Source organism: Trichosurus vulpecula, chromosome 8 (genome assembly GCF_011100635.1).
Source record: "Trichosurus vulpecula isolate mTriVul1 chromosome 8, mTriVul1.pri, whole genome shotgun sequence".
NCBI classification, from domain to species: Eukaryota; Metazoa; Chordata; class Mammalia; order Diprotodontia; family Phalangeridae; genus Trichosurus; species Trichosurus vulpecula.
This window is the reverse complement of record NC_050580.1, coordinates 27,070,633-27,090,850: the sequence shown is the minus strand read 5'-3', so window position 1 is coordinate 27,090,850 and position 20,218 is coordinate 27,070,633.

Here is a 20,218-nt window from a genome sequence, read left to right as displayed (position 1 = left end):
TGTTTTGGAATATTATTGTATTACGAGAGGGACAGCTAGGTAGTGTAGTAGATAGGCCTCTGGACCTGCAGTCTGGAAGACTGAGTTCAAATCTGGCCTCAGTAACTTACTAGCTGTGTGACATTGGACAAGTCACTTAACCCATATTTGTCTTAGTTCCTCATCTGTAAAATGAGGATATACTGGAGAAGGAGATGGCAAACCACTCCAGTATCTTTCTCAAGAAAACCCCATGGAACTGGAGTCATGAAGAATCAGATGCGACTGAACAAATGAACGACAATAACCAGGCACTATAAGAATGATAAAGTGAAGGGAGAACCAGAACGATTTACAGAATAACAACATTCTAAAGACAAATGAGTTTAGACTTAAGAGGTCTGATCAATTTAATGACCAAGTAGGATTCCAGAAGACCAATGATGAGGCATACAACCCACCTCCCAAGAAAAAGGTGATAGAATCAAGATGCAGAATGAGACAGGCATTTGTGTTTTTTTGATGTGGTCAATATAAAAATTTTTTTTACTTCCTAAAGGTGATATTTGTTAGAAGAGTTTTGCTTTCCTTTTTATTTTTCCCATTAAGGATGTCAATTTAAAAGAAAACATAAGTAAGGAAAGGTTACATTAAAAGGACCACCACGAAAATAATTGCAGATCTCTATCAATATTAACTGCAGAGGAGGAGGGGTTATAAAATATATAAATAATTCAATAAGACCCTCTGAATTAAATCATATGTACTATAGTGATCTAAATGTAAAGATGGTCATTGGGAGTATAGCAAGAAATATGTTGGAAAACATGGTTCAGGATGAAAAAATAGAATAGAACAGATGATTGTACTCTAAACAGAAACATCACCTAACCCTAAAAAATTTTTCAAGAATAAGAAAATATTACTTTTGAGAGTATCAAATAATATTAAAAAGACATTCTTTCCTTTTTATCTTTATTTAATTTAATTTTTAAGGTTAGGTGCCCCAATCTCTCCTTGTTGAGAAGGGCAATATCTCTTCACAGCCTAATCCCACTCTGATTAGCATAGGAGCTTGGATGTGCTCTGTTTCCAACCTGGGCTGGTTTTCCTCTCCTTAGGCAACTTCCTCACTGCCAATTTTTTGCATCAAATGGTTGATTAAAGGTACGTGGGGTAGGTGGATGAGGATAGGATGGAAAAGGAGGAAATGCAACTTCTTTTTGAAAGAGATAGCGATAGAGAGAGAGACAGAGAAGGGAGCTAGAGATAGAAACAGATGCAGATATAGATATGCATGAAACAATACAAGAGAAATGGCAATCATTGTTGAATCAAGAGATCCGGTTTTGAATCCTAATTTATATGTTGTGTGGCCATGGGGAAGTCATCAGACCCCACCAATCTTCAGTTTCCTCATCTGTAAAAAACAGACGAAAATAATGTTACCATCTCACGGATGAATCACAAAGTACTTCATAAACGTGAAACCATTTTAGAAATGTGAGTCATTTATTCTGTTCTAACATTTGACTGTGTAACCTTAGGCATGTTGCTTAACTTCTCTGTGCCTCAGTATCCTCGTCTGTAAAATGGGAGGTTTAGACTACACAGCATCTGAGGTCTTTCCTAGCTTAGATCTCTGATCCTCTCATCTCCAGTAGCTGGTGAGATGTGAGTCAATCCAAATCACTTCCTCCCTGATAGGGTAACGTTTCTTCTTCATCATGGTTCTGCTAGACGGAAGGAATGTGTCTTTGATTGCAATAAACTAGTGGACTAATTAGGGGAACTGGCAATGACAATCACTCTATTTGTAGCATTAGGATTGTGAAATTATGAGTTTAGTGCTAGAAAGGGCCATCTAGTCCAAGGCAATCATTTTACAAATGAGGAAACTGAGGCCCAGAGAAGTTAAAGTTTGCTAAAGGTCACATTTGTAGTGAATAACATAGAGAGGATTCAAGCCATGTCCTCTGCCTCCAAATGTAAAGGTCTTTAGTTTGTACTATGCTGTCTCTTGTTACCTCCTGGGAATGTAACATTGGCTCCGAGCTAGGAAAATGCCTCACACTGACCCTATTAGATTTTCATATTTCAGTATTGTGCTTAATGAGCTTTTGAACTACTACTTACAAAGGTAAAGTTAAATTTGCATTCTTAAACCTAGTTAAAAAGAAGAGTCCCCAACTCCTGCATACTAAAGCCTCTGATTCTTCATATTTTGTATTTATTGGCTTTTCCTCCAGTCACAATTCCCTCGCCTGTACTTCACCTTTAAAAAACATGACATGGCAGAAGCAGCGGCTGCACTGGTGAGAGAAGCAGAGAGGGGGAAACGTCTCTGCTTGTTTGTTACAACCCTGTGGCTCTCTCCTTACAGCGACTTCCTCAGAGTTGCCATCTGTGCTAGGCAGAGATAGCTGGGGGAGCGTAATGAGCTACTATCCAGGGGATTGGCAAAGATTCCAGTGGGAAGGCTCCATCACCCAGCTGCCATGATTTTAGCTTCGGAAAATGTCATTTTTGTAAATAATCCATCCCCTTCTCTTTATTTGCAAAGTTGTTCCATTGATTGGTGGCTTTGTCTGCACCCACTAGAAATGGTGGTGGAGTGTTTGGCATTGGTGCCAGACCTTGGCAAAGCTGAGCTATCATTGTTTCACTCTACGAATGGCTCTGACCAGTCAGAGTGCTACTTCTTCTGGTTCCCTGTCCTACAGAAGGCTATAGACACTGCACAACCCTTTCCTCTGGAGTCAAAGAATGACATAGACATTTTATAAGGTGAACATCTGGTGTAATGCACCAAGGGAGTGACTCAGCACTGGCTCCACACCTCATACTCAACTTTGTTCATCCTTGAAGTGACCCACAAAGCATTGAATGCCACCCTCCCCAAGCACACACAGATTCCCCCCTGCCCCACACCCTTATCTTTTCCTCTCCTCTCAATCTTCCTTTGGTCACAGCCAGCACTCTACACCAGTCACAGAGCTAATTTTCTCAGAAGAGATAGAGCTTTCTAGTCAGTAAGAGCACTCTGACCATACATAACATGCTCCAGTTTTCCTTTTTCCCTTTGACAGCCTTTGGTCAATCAATAAACAAGCAAATAAACAAACATGTATCAAGAAGGCTTCCTATAAACATGGGAAACCTAGCTCTCAGTGTGTCTAATGTTGATTTATTGCTTTGGTTTGAACATGTTTTCTGTTTAAAATCCCCTATATCCACTGTGGCCATACACCCCTTACAGAATTAAGTGGGGATCTCTTCTGCTGCAGTTACTGTGCTACTGAAGCTCTCTGCTGCTATCTGCAGCCTCGAGGGGAGGGGATCTGCCAGCCCATGGGCTTGGTGGCCCTAGATGGCCCCTTTAATTCTTTGCTGATGCAATATTGTTCAATTCATTCATGTTCCACTCTTCTTGGACCATAATACACCAATACTGTCCATGGGATTTTCTCACCAAAGATACAGGAGTGGGTTGCCATTTCCTTCTCCAGTGGATTAAGGCAAAAAGAGGGTAAAGCAACTTGCTCAGGGTCACACAGCCAGTAAGTGTCTGAACCCAGATTTGAAATCAGGTCTTGATTCTAAGGCCAGTGCTCTATCCACTGAGCCACCTAGCTGTCTCAAGCCCTGCAGTTAAATACCAGTTACATACAAGATCACTTGGGCCTTATTAAAACCATCTTTTGATCAACCAAATATTCACAAGGCTCCTATTAAGTATGAGGCACTTTTCTAAGAGCCAGGGAGACCAAAGGAAAAGTAAGCCAGTCTTTCTTCTCAAGGTTTTCCTTTCTATGGAAACTATGTACTTTGGCTTGTAACATTACAAGTTACAATGTCTTACCCCTATACCAGTTTAGTATAAACTCAGTGAGGACAGGGACTAACTTGTTTCTTTTTATAAGATTTGTACATGGCAGGTACTTAATAAATGCTCGTTGGGTTGAATTGGATTGTTTCATTTAGACTGGATTGGATTGAGAAGAGAAAATAGCACTGACTTTCATGTCAGAAGAAGTGAGTTCAAGTCCCTCCCTTGACTCTTACTAGCTCTGTGACCTTGAGCAAATTAATTAACTTTCCTAGGCTCCCTAAGCTTTCTCATTTATCAAATGAGGTCTCTGAGATACCTCCTAGCCTCAATCTTTGAAGCTAGAATTTCAGGATCTGGTGTCTCAGGATTATCAAATTAAATGACTCAGTCCCAGATCATATTAGCCTTGCTCCCCAAGGCCCTTTCAGGCTATTTTCCCTTGTCATCCATTGGTATGTGACTCCAAATGTAAGTTAACACTGGAATCAATTTTACCATGATCAATTTGGTAACCTGAGGGAAAGGTATCATATACTAAAACACAGTGGGGGATTTGAATCATAGAATAAGATGATTACAGAAGGAGATGGGACCAAAGGGATAAGCTACTCTAATCCTTTTTCTCTGATTTTTCCATGAGTAAAACAAGGCCCAGAGGACTGTATTTGAATAAAAATCTCATTTCTGTCTACTGAAGTCTAGAGAGATCATAAACACTGAGCCAATATGGCACAGCAACAAGAGAACTAAACTGAAATCTAGGAGACATTGGTTTTAACCCTAGTGGAAGGGTAGGCTTTGACTGAATCAATCAATTACCCCCATCGCACTTAAAGCGAGAGATAAAACACTACGCCGTGATTCTTTGTCAGGCGAGAACATCAATCAATCAGGGGTACGAACTGAGTGTGAACAAGGCCTAGAAGTCTCTGTTGAAGCAATCCATTAATCACAGGCCAAAAATCACTACAAGGAAAACACCCTCAATCAATTTAGAAGTCCTTTCAAGCGTTCGGATGAATGGAAATGGAATTTCACAGGAAGAATATTGTATGAGATGAGGAAATACGGTCATGTCGTGTGAGTAATTCATAAAATAGCAAGCCAATTAGAAACTTTGATGTGCAAGTGTCTGGCAGCTTAGTGGAAGAATCCTCCAGGAAAACTTCTGAGAAGGAATTGTTTGGGGAAGAGGATAAGAGTCCCTGCCATGGCCTCTCCACCCTCCAACTCCACTTTTTACTGGAGGAGGATCTTGTGAACTTCAGAGGTCTAGAGGATTTTGATTTTTCCAATACCACCCTAGTAGAGTTTCCATAGGGTAGCAGTGGCTGGTGGATGTTTCTACATTAGGATTTTGAGGACAGACTAGTCACAGCGAAGAGAGGCAAATTCAAGGCTCTAGAAGGCAACCAGAAGAAAAGCTACACCATACCTCAAGGGAACATATTGGAGACTCCCAGTAAATAGACTTCTAAGAGCTGTGTTAGTCTTTACTTTGTGGACTATCTAAGCTGGAGTGCACATTCAGCTGAACTCTGGATATGCCAGTAGGGGAGTGTGCTATAGACCTGGGGGTGGGATATCTTTAGTCAACCATCCTTACTATACTATCTTAGTAAATACCCCTGCTTTAGCTAATTAAGTCTGGATGATTAACCGATATTAACCAATAATAATGAGCCAGACACTGATGAGTACCTGTGAGCTGTAGCATTAAAAAAAACAAAACAGAAATCTCTAATTCCTCCAGGTTAAGCCTAGAGGTCTAGAGGTCTAAGGGACTGTGGCCGCGGAACTCTCAAGACTCAGACTGCTAGGATAAATGGGGTTTAAGAGAGGAGCCACACCCAGGCCAAACAAGCTAGAAAGCACCTCAGAGAGGATGTAGCCCAATTCCTTCATGCTATTGAGGAGCCAACTGAGTCCAGAGAAGTGGAGTATGGTATCCATGGTTACCTAAGTAGGAAGTAGCGGAACCAAGATTTGAGTATACATTTCTGACTCCAGATCTACTGTGCCAAACTGACTTTGTTCTCTTACTAGTGAAGACTGAGATCCTTCATAAATAAGTTCACATGCCTGGACTTCAGTTTCACCATTGTAAAATGAAGAGGTTTATAGCTGATTTCTAGGGCAGCTATGTGGTGCAGTGGATAAAGCCACTGCCCAGAAAACCCCAAATGGGGTCACGAAGAGTCAGATGCAATTGAAATGACTGAACAACAGTAAACGATCTCTATGATTGCTTCCAGCTCTAAATTTCCTAATTACTTTACAGGAACAGTATGTTTCTTTTCCAGTTGCCCAGGTTACTCCTCATATTGCATTACAGGAACCTGCAATCACAGAGTTAGATTTGGAAAGGATCTTTGAAGGTCGTCTCGCTTTCCCTCGTGGCTTGGCTTCTAAGTCCCTTGTTGATTTCACCTGCTTCCTGATATGTTTTAGTAACTAACCCCCATTCCAAAAGGAAATACATAATTATTTCAAGGGGTTGATTCATTGGGATTAATAACAATGATAATTATTCTCATATCTCTCTTCACAAAACACTTTACATATGTTATCTCATCCGATCTTCTCAGCAATCCTGGGAGGTAGGGGCTTTTATTATTAGCATTTTACAAACGGGGAAATGGAGGCTGACCTCTTGCCCAAGGTTCCACAGCTAGTAAAGCATTTGAGGCAGGATATAAATTCAGGTCTTCCGGACTCCAGGCCCGGAGCTTTATCAACATCTCCACTCACAGTGTTTAGTAACTAATACATGGTTTTGTAAGTCAAAGACCAAGTTTGAGGAGCCGTTCCTTTAGAGGATCCAAACCTTTGTTTCTCGACAAACAGCTTTGCTTATAGCTCTGCAAATGTCACAGCTTTATACAATATGATTTCATCAGAGATGGTAGTCCCTTTCCCTAATGAAGCGTGTGACTTATCTTTAATTTAGGAGATCATCTTTGTGAAATGAGGTATTTGAACAGATTCATCAATTTATGGCCAGCCTTCTGGTGATAAGCTTCCTCAAACTTGACTATGCTAGTCCTTAGAAATTGATCATGCATTATATTGCCAGGAATAGAATGAATGAATGAATGAATGAATTAAAGCATATATAAATAAAACAAAATTTATTAAGCACTTACTATGTGTCAGGCTTTTTGTTAAGCACTGGATATACAAAGAGCAAAAACAAGACAATCTTTATCCTCAAAGAGTTTACATTCTAATGGGAGAAGACAACATAACTAGCAGAATGGAGGCCAGGATGGAGTGATTTTGTCTGGGAAGTAATTGACTCATCCTTTTCAGCAATTGTAATGTTGATTTTCCCCCCATAACTAGAGGTAGAAAGGGAAAGAAATTGTGAGGATGGCTGGGGAATAATAACTTCCGTGACTCAGTCAGGGAAAAATGGCGATGGTCCCCCAATCAGAAGCCCAGTGTGATTGGAAGGCAGGGATGGTAGTGTTTGATGTGAAACAGAATCTAGAGCTTGGAAACATGGGATAAAGATAGTCAGGAAACAGAATCTTTGACTTAGTAGGACCTGCCAGACATTAAATTTTCCTGACATTGCCTTAAAAAATAAAAGGTCACCACCATGCTGCAGTGAGACACCAGAGGATGAGATAAGTAGAAGAAAACTTCACATCATATGCCCCATTTGTTGTTTAATCATTTTCAGTCATGTTTGATCCCTTTTGACTCCTTTGGGCGTTTTCTTGATAAAGAAACTGGAATGGTTTGCCTTTTCCTTCTCCAGGTCTGCTTCTTTAGGGCTAGCTTGTTAATTTGTACCTAGAAAATACCTTAAGAGTCAGCTAGCACACCTCCTCATTTTGCAGATGATAAAACTGAGTCCCAGGTAGGGTGAGTGAATTACCCAAGGCCAGATACATAGGAAGAGACAGAGTCAGGATTCAAGCCCAGGTCCTCTGACTTCAAATCCAGTATTCTTTCCACATGGTTTCAACAAAACCATGCTGTTTTAGGTCTTAATTTCTGCCAAACTGGAAGATTTAAATCTAAACCAAGAAGCTTAAAAATGTTTTAACAAGTTTTTATTTTGCTTTGTTTATTTTATTACCTTTTAAACTACTTTTGCTTATTCTTCATTTGATTCTGCCAAGTCTCCTACCTGCTCTCCTGCCTTGGGGGTAAAGGGAGAAACACCATTGCATCATGCCATCTCCTGCCTTGCTTCCTTTCTTCCAGAGGAAGGAGAGAAATGCCATTTGATTGGGCACCAGTCTTCTGCCTTTGTGGCAAAGAAGAAAAACACCATTCCATCCAACTAGGTCAAGATCAAATATAAAATCTTTCTTCTGGCATTCAGAGACCTTCATAATCTGCCCTCCCCCAATGTTCCCAGCCTCCTTATACTTTACTCACCTCCACATACTCTTCCATCTAGTGACACCGGCCTCCCTGCTGTTCTTTGTTGAGACACTCCATCTGTTGACTCTAGACATTTTCACTAGCCACTCTCCACGCCTAGAATGCTTTCCCCACCTCGCCTCTGCCTTCTGGCTGCCCTGACCTCCTTTAAATCACTGAAACCTCACCTTCTCCAGGAAGCCTTTTCTAATTCCCCTTAAGGCTAGTGCCTTCTGTCTCAAATTATCTACGATTCATCATATAAATATCTTGTTTGTACGTAGTTGTTTGCGTATTGCTTTACCCATTTGACTATGAGTTCCTTGAGATCACAAACAGTCTTTTACTTTTCTTTGTATCCTTAGTATTTAGCACATCGCCTGGCACAGAGTAGATGCTTAATAAATGCTACTGTCTGACTGACTGTTTCATAAGCAGCCCTGTAGACCTCCATATGGACCTCTGAGGATTGATTTGCTAATAGGCCGGTCTCAGGGACTGTCATTTAGACCCTGGTGCTTGGCTACATGGAAGGAATGAAAATCCAGCCTATGATCAAAACATTATTCTTCCATTCCTTGTAAACCAGTAAAAAAAATGAAAAGAAACAATCTCCCCCAAAATGGGTTTGTTATTACTTTATGCTTGATTCCATACGTCAAATAGAGTCCTGAAGGGATAATACTGGGAAGTACATTGAGAGGAGGGGGGAAGAAAATTCTATAATAGTAAAAATGATCAAAATAGGTGAGCAAATACATCTTTTCCCATCTCTAATTTTCTAATATAGCTTCCTGCCTGCAGGTAAACGTGTAAATAACAAATGGAAACAATCGAATATCAGTATATCTGTATATTACTCTGTGGCTACCCAGCCAATTTAAAATGAAATGTTCACATGAATTTTATCGTATCACCTCTGGGTTGTGTGTGTGGTTTTTTTCTTTGTTGTTTTAAAGGATGATTCATTTGGGCCTTGTACTGCCTTCTAAGATAGTGTCTGCATGCTAAATTTTACAACAAAAATTTAAAGATCCAGATTTATCTGGGCATTTCCACATAGTTGGATTAAGTGAATTTGGTATGCCAAAACCTTAGTGCAGCTCTAAGCTAAGACATGTGAGATGCCCTGCATCATTTATCCAAAAGATTAACCAGATGACTCGCTCTTCACCTTTGATGACCCACTGATTCAGCTGAAATCAATCATTAAGAGAGATTTATGCGAAATTCGACAAACAAACAATTAAAGAGACTAAGAGTGGGGAACTGACTTCAAAGTTCATTTAGTCCAACCTGTACTTTAACAAAGATTCCCTCTACCTACATATAAATAATAGTGATTTAAGTCTTCCAAAGCACTTTACATGTCTCTGTTCCCCATACAACCCTAGGAGATGAGTGCTATGCTGTTTTAGAAATGTGGAAACTGAGGCTGAGAGGTTAAATCATTGACCAGGGTCACAAACCTCATAAGAGCCTCCACTATGCCACCTAGCTGTCACTGTATACCCAAGAAGTGGTCTTTTACTATTTAATTCAGTGAGGGGAGTGCACTAGATCCTAAGGTTAACAATTCCAGTTTGGTTCAGTCATAACTGTTAGGAATTGTTTTCTTTTATAACACACTGAAATTTGCCTCTTTGCAGTTTCTACCCACTACTCCAACTTCTTCCCTCTAGTGCCAATCAGAAGAAGGCTAATTCCTCTCCCTTGTGACTATACTTCAAGTATCTGAATATAGCTCTCATCACCATACCCACCCATAGTCTAAGGCTAACCTTCCCTAATTCCTTTCAATGAATGTCATATGGCATGATCTCCAGACCCTTTGGCACACTGCTTGCCTTCCTCTGGTTGCCTTCCAGCTTATGAATGCTATTTCTAACATCACCCCAAACTTCAGCTAACATCTTTTCAGTCCTGAAATATTAACACAAATCTACACCAGGACTTTTCAATCGTTTGCTGTATGTAGGTAACAGTAGCATCAGATTTCCTATATCTAGTCAATAGATCTAATTTACATATCTATATATCTAATCAATAGAAAAACTGAACATGTTTCATCAGCATCCTACTGATTACACATTGCTTTTGGCCTGACCTGCAAGGGCTAACGGGAGCCCTTGTATACTACTTTTTTTGCCCGGATCTCCAGGAATTACATGGCTTTGACACTGATTTTTTTTGTTATTTTATTTCTTTGCTACAGGAGGTAGGGAGTAGGAAATAATCAGAAGCCCAAGCAAAACATTAGAGGAAGGAAACCATTGCAGTACAGACACTGGAATCAGAGAGTCAACTCCCCCCTCAGAATTATATGCTACCTGTGTGACCCTGGAGAAGTAGCAACCTGCCTGCACCTTGGTTTTCTCATCTGTAAAATGAATGATTGGATTCGGTGGACTCTCATGATCCTTCTACCTTCTATCTCATGATCTTAGCTAATTATGAGGCAAAATTAACATGTGTTCTCCAACCCCAGATATACAGTTGCCAGTGTTTCAGGAGTATTGACCTACAAAGGCATATGTGAGGAGCCTTATGCTATAAGAAGTCCAAGGAAGGTAAGAGCCCAGTTTCTTATCTACACTGCCCTAGGTTTGGCCTTCAATTTGCTCAGGGACTGGACAGATGAAAACTTAGATAGAAGACTAAATCATTCTTTCTCCAAAACCAGATCTTTTATTTCTTTAATTTATTATGTTTGCATTTTCATGTATGTGGCATAGGCCTTGTTTGTGGATTGCTGAACAATTGGTCATTTTATAAATATTAATGCAGGATATATGTTGGAATGAGTTGCATGTTCTTTAAGATTTTTTTCCACTGATTTCTATGAAGGGGCAACATAGTACGTTAGAAATCAAGTTGGCTGTGTAGTCAGATGCACGATTTACCAGCTGCGTGATCTTCTTCAATTCACTTCACCTCTCTGGTCTTCAGATTCCTCACTTGTTAAATGATTAGGCTAGCCTAGGTGGTTCCTGTGTTCTCTTCTAGTTTTACTATGATTTTACTTCAAGGACAGCATGATCTTCTAGAGAAAGGCAAAAATTGCCCAGAATGCACTTGACTCACAGCTTTATCTGTGACTTAAGAAAGAACGTTGCATTACTGAAAAGATTGTTGTTTAGTCTTTTTTGTTGTGTCTAACTCTAATGTCACCACATTTGGGGTATTCTTGGCAAAAATACTGAAGTGGTTTGCCATTTCCTTCTCCATCTCATTTTACAGATGAGGCAACTGAGGCCAACAGGGTCAAATGACTTGCCCAACTACCAAGCATCTGAAGCCATATTTAATTCAGGTCTTCCTGACTCCAGACCTGGCACTCTATGCACTGTGGCACCTACCTGCCCCATTGAAAAGACTAGATTGTCAAATGTGGAATAAAGTTTTTAGGTTTTTTTTCACACCAATGTTAGCCAAAATCAGAGTAAGCCCAATTTCAAGACTTGTCAACAAGCATTTATTATGTACGTGTGCAAAATTGAACTCATAAGATTTTCCCCAAACTTGCCCCCCCCAAACTTCTCTATTACTCTTGAGAGCACCACCACACTCCCAATTACCCAGGATGACACATCCTCAACTCCTCACTCTCACTCAACCTCTAAATCCAATATGTTGCCAAGACCTGCCAATCTCACCTTTATAACATTTTTCATATATGCGTCACACTCTCCTCTACTACTGCGACTGCCAGCACAGGCTCTCATACCCTCGTTCCTGGACTACTGCACTAGCCTTCTGGTTGGTCTCCCTGCATTGCCTCTAACCACTCTAATCCATCCTCCAATTATATATAAAACTGGTCTTACTAAAGCACTGGTTTTCCATATATCTTATATCACCTACTCAGTAAAATCCAGGGGCCTGTATAACCTACAAGGTCATATGTAAAATCTTCTAAATACCAGCAAGGTCCTTCATAGCATTTCCGACTGCCATCTTTTTGGCCTTCTTCTACCTTACTTTCTACACATACATACACACACACACACACACATACACACACACACACACACACACACACACACACACACACACACACACTGAGATCCAGTAACACTGGTCTCCTTCCTGCTTCTTGAGCAAGACATTCTGTCTCCCAACTGAAGACATTTTTCTAACTGTCCCTCATTCCTGGAATGCTTTGCCTCCTCATTTCCACGTGCTGAGCTCCCGGCTTCCTTAAAGTCTCAGACAAAATCCTACCTTCTACATTGTCCAATGCCTCTTAATGCTAGCATCTCCTCTGCTGATAATTTCCAAATTATCCTTTCTTTAGATATTTATACATATGTTATCTCCCCCAGATTGATTAGGAGCTCTTTGAGGGCAAGGAATATCTTTTGTCTTTCTTTGCATCCAGCATTTGGTACAGTGCTAAGTTCTAGGAATTCAAATACAAGCACATAGAAAGAGAGTCCCTGCCTTCAAGGAGCTTACCTTTGAGCAAAGTATGACAATATATAAAAAGAAGCTGACAAAGTTGGGAGAGGCATTGCTCATGCAGGATTGTGGTAAAAAAAATGTCCAGAGAGGCAAGAACACAGCCTCAAGAGGAACAAAGACATGACTGGCCTGCATAGCTTCCTTAACATGGAGTTGCAGGGAGGAACCAGTCAAGTAGGGGAAGAAGTTACAGGCACAAATGGTACTTCCAGTGTGAGAAGTCCATGAGTGAATTCAACTTCCAGCATGGAGAGGTTTCTGTGGCATGGTAAAAGAAGTCCAGAGATTCAGGAGTGTCAACAACCTAGAAATGAATGGAGGTTTAACCTTTTTAATGTTTATTTTTTTGGTTCATTTTTTATTAAGATTTTTTATTTTTAGTTTACAACACTCAGTTCTGCATGATTTTGAGTTCCAGATTTTCTTCCCCCCCCTTCCCCCTCCAACCCCAAGAGGACGTGGAATCTGATATATCTTCTACATATAACTTCACATTGAACTTATTTACACAATAGTCAAGTTGTAAAGAAGAATTATAACCAATGGAGTGAATCATGAAAAAGAAGAAACAAAACCAAAATAAAAAGCAAAAACAAAAATAAAAGAGAGAAAAAAAACAAAAGAAACAAAAGGAGAGTAAACAGTTTGCCTCAATCTGCATTCAGTCTCCATAGTTTTTCTCTGGATGTATATATCTCTCTCCCTCATGAGTCCTTTGGAGTTGTCTTTGAACCTTGTATTGCTAAGAAGAGCCAAGTCTATCAAGGTTAGTCATCACAGAATCCATATATCTGTAATTGTATATTATGTTCTCCTAGTTCTGCTCCGCTCACTCAGCATTATATTGTGTAGATTTTTCCAGGTTGTTATGAAGTCCATATCTTCCCCATTTCTTACAGCACAATAGTATTCCATTACCTTCATATACCACAACTTGTTCAGCAATTCCCCAATTGATGGGCATACCCTTGGTTTCCAATTCTTTGCTACTATGAAAAGAGACACTATAAATATTTGTGTACATATGGGTCCTTTTCCCTCTTGTGTGATCTCTTTGGGATACAACCCTAGAAGTGGTATTGATGGGTCAAAGGGTATGAACGTTTTTATAGCCCTTTGGGCATAGTTCCAAATTGCTCTCCAGAATGGCTGGATCAGTTCACAATTCCACCAGCAGTGTTGTCAAACTCAAATGATGAAGAAATCAATTTTCCAAGTGCAATAGCATTTTTAACATCTAATTAGAAGTTAATTGAAGGGATGGTATGCATTTGTGAAAGTTTCCTTATTCAGAGTTTGTAAGGTGAATGAGAATCAACCCTCCTTCAACCTTTGACAATCTGGTGAAATGTATAGGGCCCTTCTCAGAATTTTTTTGTTGTAGATAGATATAGATAGATATAATCTCTCTCTGTATGAATATACATACATATATGTATGTGTGTACATATTCATTAATACACACACATAATTACAAAAGGAACCAAAGGCTAGGGCAAATAAAGACTTTCTTTTTCCAACCAAGTACAGATACCCCCTGAAATCTATCTAAGGAGCCCTAGTCACCAAATTCTTGTCTAGGGGCAGATTAAGACATCATGAAACCTAACGTTACATGATAATGGCATTACAGAGGGACACATTCAAGTGTGATGAAAGATCCCAGGGGAATGTATTATTGACTGCAATGATCAAGTATGACTTCCTGGGAGAGATGGGTAGGAGTTCGCCAAGCGGAAGTGGAGAGCTAATATAGGGATGAATCATAAGCCCCAACTAAGCCTCCAACCACTGACAGACTGATTTGAAATTAATTCAGAATCAGAGGCAAAAAGAAGATGAATATGACAACATGACACAAAAAAGTTAAGAACTCCCACACTAGACTCAGTTTCTTGTGGGCAAGAACTGTCTTATTTAATTCATTCATTTCAAAAACTATGTAAGTGCCTACTCTGTATCATGCACTGTTCTAGAAATTAGGGATGCAAATGCAAAAACAGTACATTTCCCTTTGTTAAGGAAATTACTTTCTCCTGGGATAAAGTAGCATATACACAAAGAAATCAATATAAAATATATAACAAATAAATTCAAATAACTTGAGGAAGTAAAAGGAATTAACCAATGGGGGGGTTGGGAAGGTTTCTTGAAGGGGGTGGTACTTCCAAGAATCTGGGGGTCCCAAGAAGAAGTCATAAGAAAGGAGACCATTCTGAGAATGAAGTACAGATTGTGTGATAGAGCCAAAGGTAGAAGAGAGAATTTCTGGAACACAGAGTACAAGAAGTAGGCCAATTTGGCAGGAATGCACATGGTGGGGAATCATGTTTGATTAGTCCCCAAGGGTAGGTTGGAGCCATACCACAGAGGGCTTTAAAAGCTAAATAGAGAAGTTTGCATGGAATCCCAGAAGCAAAAGGACACCACTGGCATTTTTTTAAACAGAGGAGTGATGATGCAGCAGCAGCCCCCCACTTTAGGAATATCACTATACCAGCAGCATAGAATGTAGATTAGAGAAGAGAGGGACTGGATGCAAGATGACAATAGTCTAGACATCAAGTAATGAAAACATGAAGTAGGATGGTTTTTAGTGAGAGGAAAGAGATGAAAGGATGAGAGACGTTTGTCAAGTTAGAATGGAGCAGAATTTAGCAAATGATGGCATGTGGAATTTAAGGTAGAGTAGAGGTAAAAACAGTGCCTAGATTGTGAATCTGAATTATGGGATAAATGCTGATGCCATTGACAGAAATAAGGAGCTAAGAAATAAGAAACAGTTTAGGGGAAAATATAATGAATACTGTTTGAGACATTTTCGATGTAGCATGTTTACAGGATGTAGAGTAGATGTCTTCCAGTAGGCATCTAGGCCTGGAGCTCAGGAGAGAGCTCAGAGATAAGGTGACTCAGGCAATCCTCGGCAAAGGGATGAAAACTAAGTCTCTGGGCAGTAATGAGAGCACCAAATCAAGCAATCAACAAGCATTTAGTAAAACAGAAACAAACAAAATACTATCTCCCAGAGAAAAAAAGCTATCTCCCCCATAAAATGTATAAAGAAGATAACAGGGCCCAGGGCAGAGACCTGAGACCTACTGCACACATTGATGGACCTGACACAGGGTACTGAGAAGGATCAAGTAGAGAGCTAGCCAGAGAGCAATGAGAGAAAAGTATAGAGAGAGTAGCCAAGAGGAAGGCATGTTCAACAGTGCCAAACTGTAGAGAGGTCAAGAAAGATAAAGACTAAGGAAAAACTGCTGAATTTTAGATTAAACGTTGGGAAAAATCATTTCAGAAGCGTGGTGGTAGCAGAAGCCAAGGGGTTGGGAAGTGAGTGGGAGGAAAGAAAATAGTTTCTTTCTTCCCCAGCATCTCTCACAGCACTGTACACACAGTATACAGTTAACAAATGCTCACTGTAGGTGTTTTTGGTGTGTGTGATATGGACATAACTTTGAGACTGAGACCAGAATAAAAACCATGCCCCCATCACCTTGTTTTTCCTTTCAACCTGACTGCAATCATTTTTCCCTTCCACTAGAGTCAAGGGGGTGAAATTTGAGTCTTCCATACAAAGTTAGGAAATAAGTATTCCAGAAAGAGTCAGAAATTTCATTTTTCACCATGCTGAGACTACATCTGAATTGGCAGGTCTCTTATGCTAGGAATCCCATTAAAATCCATGGTCTGGGAGGGGTCAGAGGGTACTCTCTGCTGAAAGGTTGATGGAGGTGGCTAAATTCATTGACCTACCTAGCCAGTGCCAATTAGAACTGTGGAGAGAATTGGGAATGCAAAATATCTCTTGTCAATGATTTCTGTGTGCTCCTGAAGAAATTCACTTTTCACCATGCAAAAGTTGTGCTCCCTGAGAAGGATTCAATTTCTCCTGCTAGAATTTCAGATGTGCAGAGCCCCATACATGCCACCTCATACCAAAGAATGTGTATTACATGCTGTCTCTCTATGCTCCCTCCTCAAAAACTGCATTTTTTCCTGTAGACTCTTACCCAAATCAAGGAGAAATAGAAACTGAAATGACTGGCATTTCAAAGGTACCTCACTGAGCATCAAGCTCCACCATGAATGTTGGAAGTCACAGCAGAAATAGAAACACATTACTGATTTTGTCCCTCGCCAGAGCACTTAGTTTCAAAAATGTTGTCTTGAAGGTTTCTCATAACCTGCATGACCTAGAGTAGCTGGGGTTTTACTGGCAGATCGGTTTATACCATCTCGCTTAAGCTTCATAATAGCATAATTATGCTGTCACAGAAAAAGATTTCAAATGAAATTAATGAAATGCCATTAACCTAAGACAAGAACTGCTGGAGCTAAGAAAACTCCTGTAGAGTTCTTTTTTCCTTTCCTTTACATCAAACTCATTGCTTAAAATCACAAATCGCAATTCCAGTGCTCCCTAAAGGAAGCTGTTGCCCTCAGTATTTTCTTTATTTGAAAAAAATTAAACAAGACATATGAAAATTCTTTAGATATCCAATAAGCCAAAGAACACATAATCAAAATCAATGGGAAAATTGTAAAAAGGAAAGGAAAAAAAGAAACATAAAATGTCACGTGCGTGTATGTGTCTGATATGTGTGTATATTCCAAAAACAAAGTGCTCCTTTGGGATCCTCAAATCAAATCCATGTGTTATATCCAGATATGGAAACTGAGGAATTTAATGTTCTCTTGGGGGTGACAAGTATGAAATATTAATAACTATGCCTTAGTAGGAGATGTGCTAAACCAATACAATGGAGCAGTTATTGTCAATTTGGTCAGACATCAGTAATTCACAAATTAAGTGTAGCCACGAGGAATTTCTTCCCAGCTTTCACACAAAATCAACCCTGTACAGTAGAGGACACAATAATAATTTCTACTCATGTTGTGACTCCATTTTTGGAATTTGATGAACACATCATGTGGTTGTACGTCCATAAAGTGAAAAACAAGATTGGGCACAGGGCATTGGGCACTGGACATTAGATAATATGATTAGATAATATGATGATCTTGGCATCTGGCCTTCTGCCTCGCTTCTTTCTAGCTGCACCTGCACCCACTAGCTTGGACCTTCCAGATATTATACCCTGGAACAGTTTATCCATTAAGTTTTAGAACACCCTGGGAATGGGCTGTCTTGATCTATGAGAAAACATGAATTCACTGAGCCCACTACATCTGGAAGGCTCCAGACCAGACCATGCTTTACAATATATTCACTTATTTAACTGGGGCCATCTTGCCATTTTCCCCACCATTGTGGTACCTCTTTCTACCTCTTGCTCTGAACATAATAATCAAATCAATGTTAGCATTACTCTTAAAAAGATTATGACAGCCACAGCCCTGTGGAGCCATCACCATTGCTGTGCCTCCTGAAACCAAAACTCCCTTCTCTAGATACCATCCCCCCTGGCCATGATTTTATATTCTCTACTAGGAGAATACAAACTTTGACAAGGCAATGATTGCCTCACTTGTGTGTGTGTGTGTGTGTGTGTGTGTGTGTGTGTGTGTGTGTGTGTGTTCCCAAAGCTTAGCATAGTGTCTGGCATAGAAGTACTTAAGTGTTTTTGAATGTATTATTGAATTCATTAATTCAATATTTATTCAAGGAATGAATAGCACAGTATAACTAAAATGGTGAGAGAATTATGAAACACCCTGGAAGAATGTGTTGAAAGAATTGGGATTCTTAGTGTAAAGAAGAAAAGACTTAGAGGGTACATGATAGCCACCTTTAAGTTTTAAATGAAGACTCTGCTTACATGGAAAATGCTTTCTTTTGAGTTCCTTTGGTTTCCTCCTAGACCAAAATTTCTTTACCTTTTGCATGTCCTGGACCCATTGGGCCTATAAATCCCTTCTCAAAATAATGTTTTTAAATGCAAAAAAATTAAATAAAATATGTAAGAATATCAAAATATAAATGAAACCAATATATTGAAATTATCAATTTAAAAAAAAGTATACCTCAGGTTGAGAACCTCTGAGATCCTAAACTAGTACATTCACTGGCCCCAAAATTCAGCTGGTCAAGAGTGGTTTACCGAGATCAATGACATTTACTGTTGTGCTAAAACACAACTGTTTTGGAGGCTACGCTATAGAGAGAAATTACATGGGCAGGGTAGGGGAGCAGAAGCATCCGTGTATTTGTATGTGGGTGTGTGGGTGTGTGTGTTGGGGTACATGTGTGTGTGCTCACATGTGCATGTGTGAGTCTATCTCTGCCTGTCTGTCTTTCTGTTTGTCTATATATTTGTCTGTCTCTCTGGCATCTGAATGTTAAAAACTTCAATTTTCTAGAGAGACTTGACAAAAATCATACAAGAAGAGGGAGAGTGGGTGGCAAACATAACGCGCGGAAACGGAGGACAAGCTGTTTTTAGTTTTGGAGGCAAGGAATCAACCATCTCTATAATGGTATGGCTCCTGATTCTGCATCTTTTGGTCAACTACCTAAGGACTGAGACATTTGGATTTTAGGGGAAAGGAGATAGGGATGGGGGGGGGGCATGTGGAGGAAGGGATGAACAATAGCTTCCCTCTACCAATGGCTTTGGGAGCATCTTGGGAAAAGAAAGTTGTAACTTAGCTCTTAATGGAGACTGTTGCTGCCTCTGAGAAATGGCCTTACAGACCCTTTACCTAATCTGAATGCAACAACTTGGAGTTTTATGTTTTATCTCTTTTCATCTCCAATTTCTTAAATTAAAGGTATTTCAAATTGTACCATGAGTATATTTTCATTTGGGGTCATACAAAGTAGGGAAGGAGATAAAAACCTTAATGGGAAATGAGATACTAAACATATTTCAATTTTATTTCAGGAATTCTGGGTAGGACATAATAATGAGATAAATTTGTGATTAATTTATGAAATTTTATATGAGGGTGAGTTTATATTTTAAATTATAGACAGAGCAGAGAGAACCCAGCACCAAGGTGGGAGGAAGTGCAGGTGCCTCTGCATTTAGGAAAAGTATCTGAACAATCTCTGGGTTCAGCAGCAAACCCTAACAAATGGTGAGTGGGTACTTAAGCAACTCCACTACCTTTTACAAGGAGGCCCCCTCCTCTCCTACTGTACACATGAATCTGTCCCATAATACATAAGTATTTGAAGAGCTGTCACTTTGCACAGTAGATTTGTTCTGTTTGGCTAAAGAGGGTAGAACTAGGGGCAGTGGTTAGACAACACAAAGAGCTAAATTTGGACTTGGTGTGAAGAAAAATGTCCTAATAATGTTCTAATAATTGTAATTCCCCAACACAAATGGAATGTCGCTGGAAGTAGAGCAAGCCTCTTCGTTGGAGGCATTCAACCTCTAATTAATGACCACTAGTTGCAGATTTTATAGAGGTGATGTCTGTTCTGGCATGGGTTGGAGCAGATAGTGTGAGGTACTGTCCACCTTTAAAATTCTCTGATTCTGGTATTATACATTTTGAAGATTTCTATGAACTGATGCAGAGGGAATTGAGCAGAACCAGGAGAAAAATTTATACTATAACAATACTGTTTAAAAAAAAACTTTG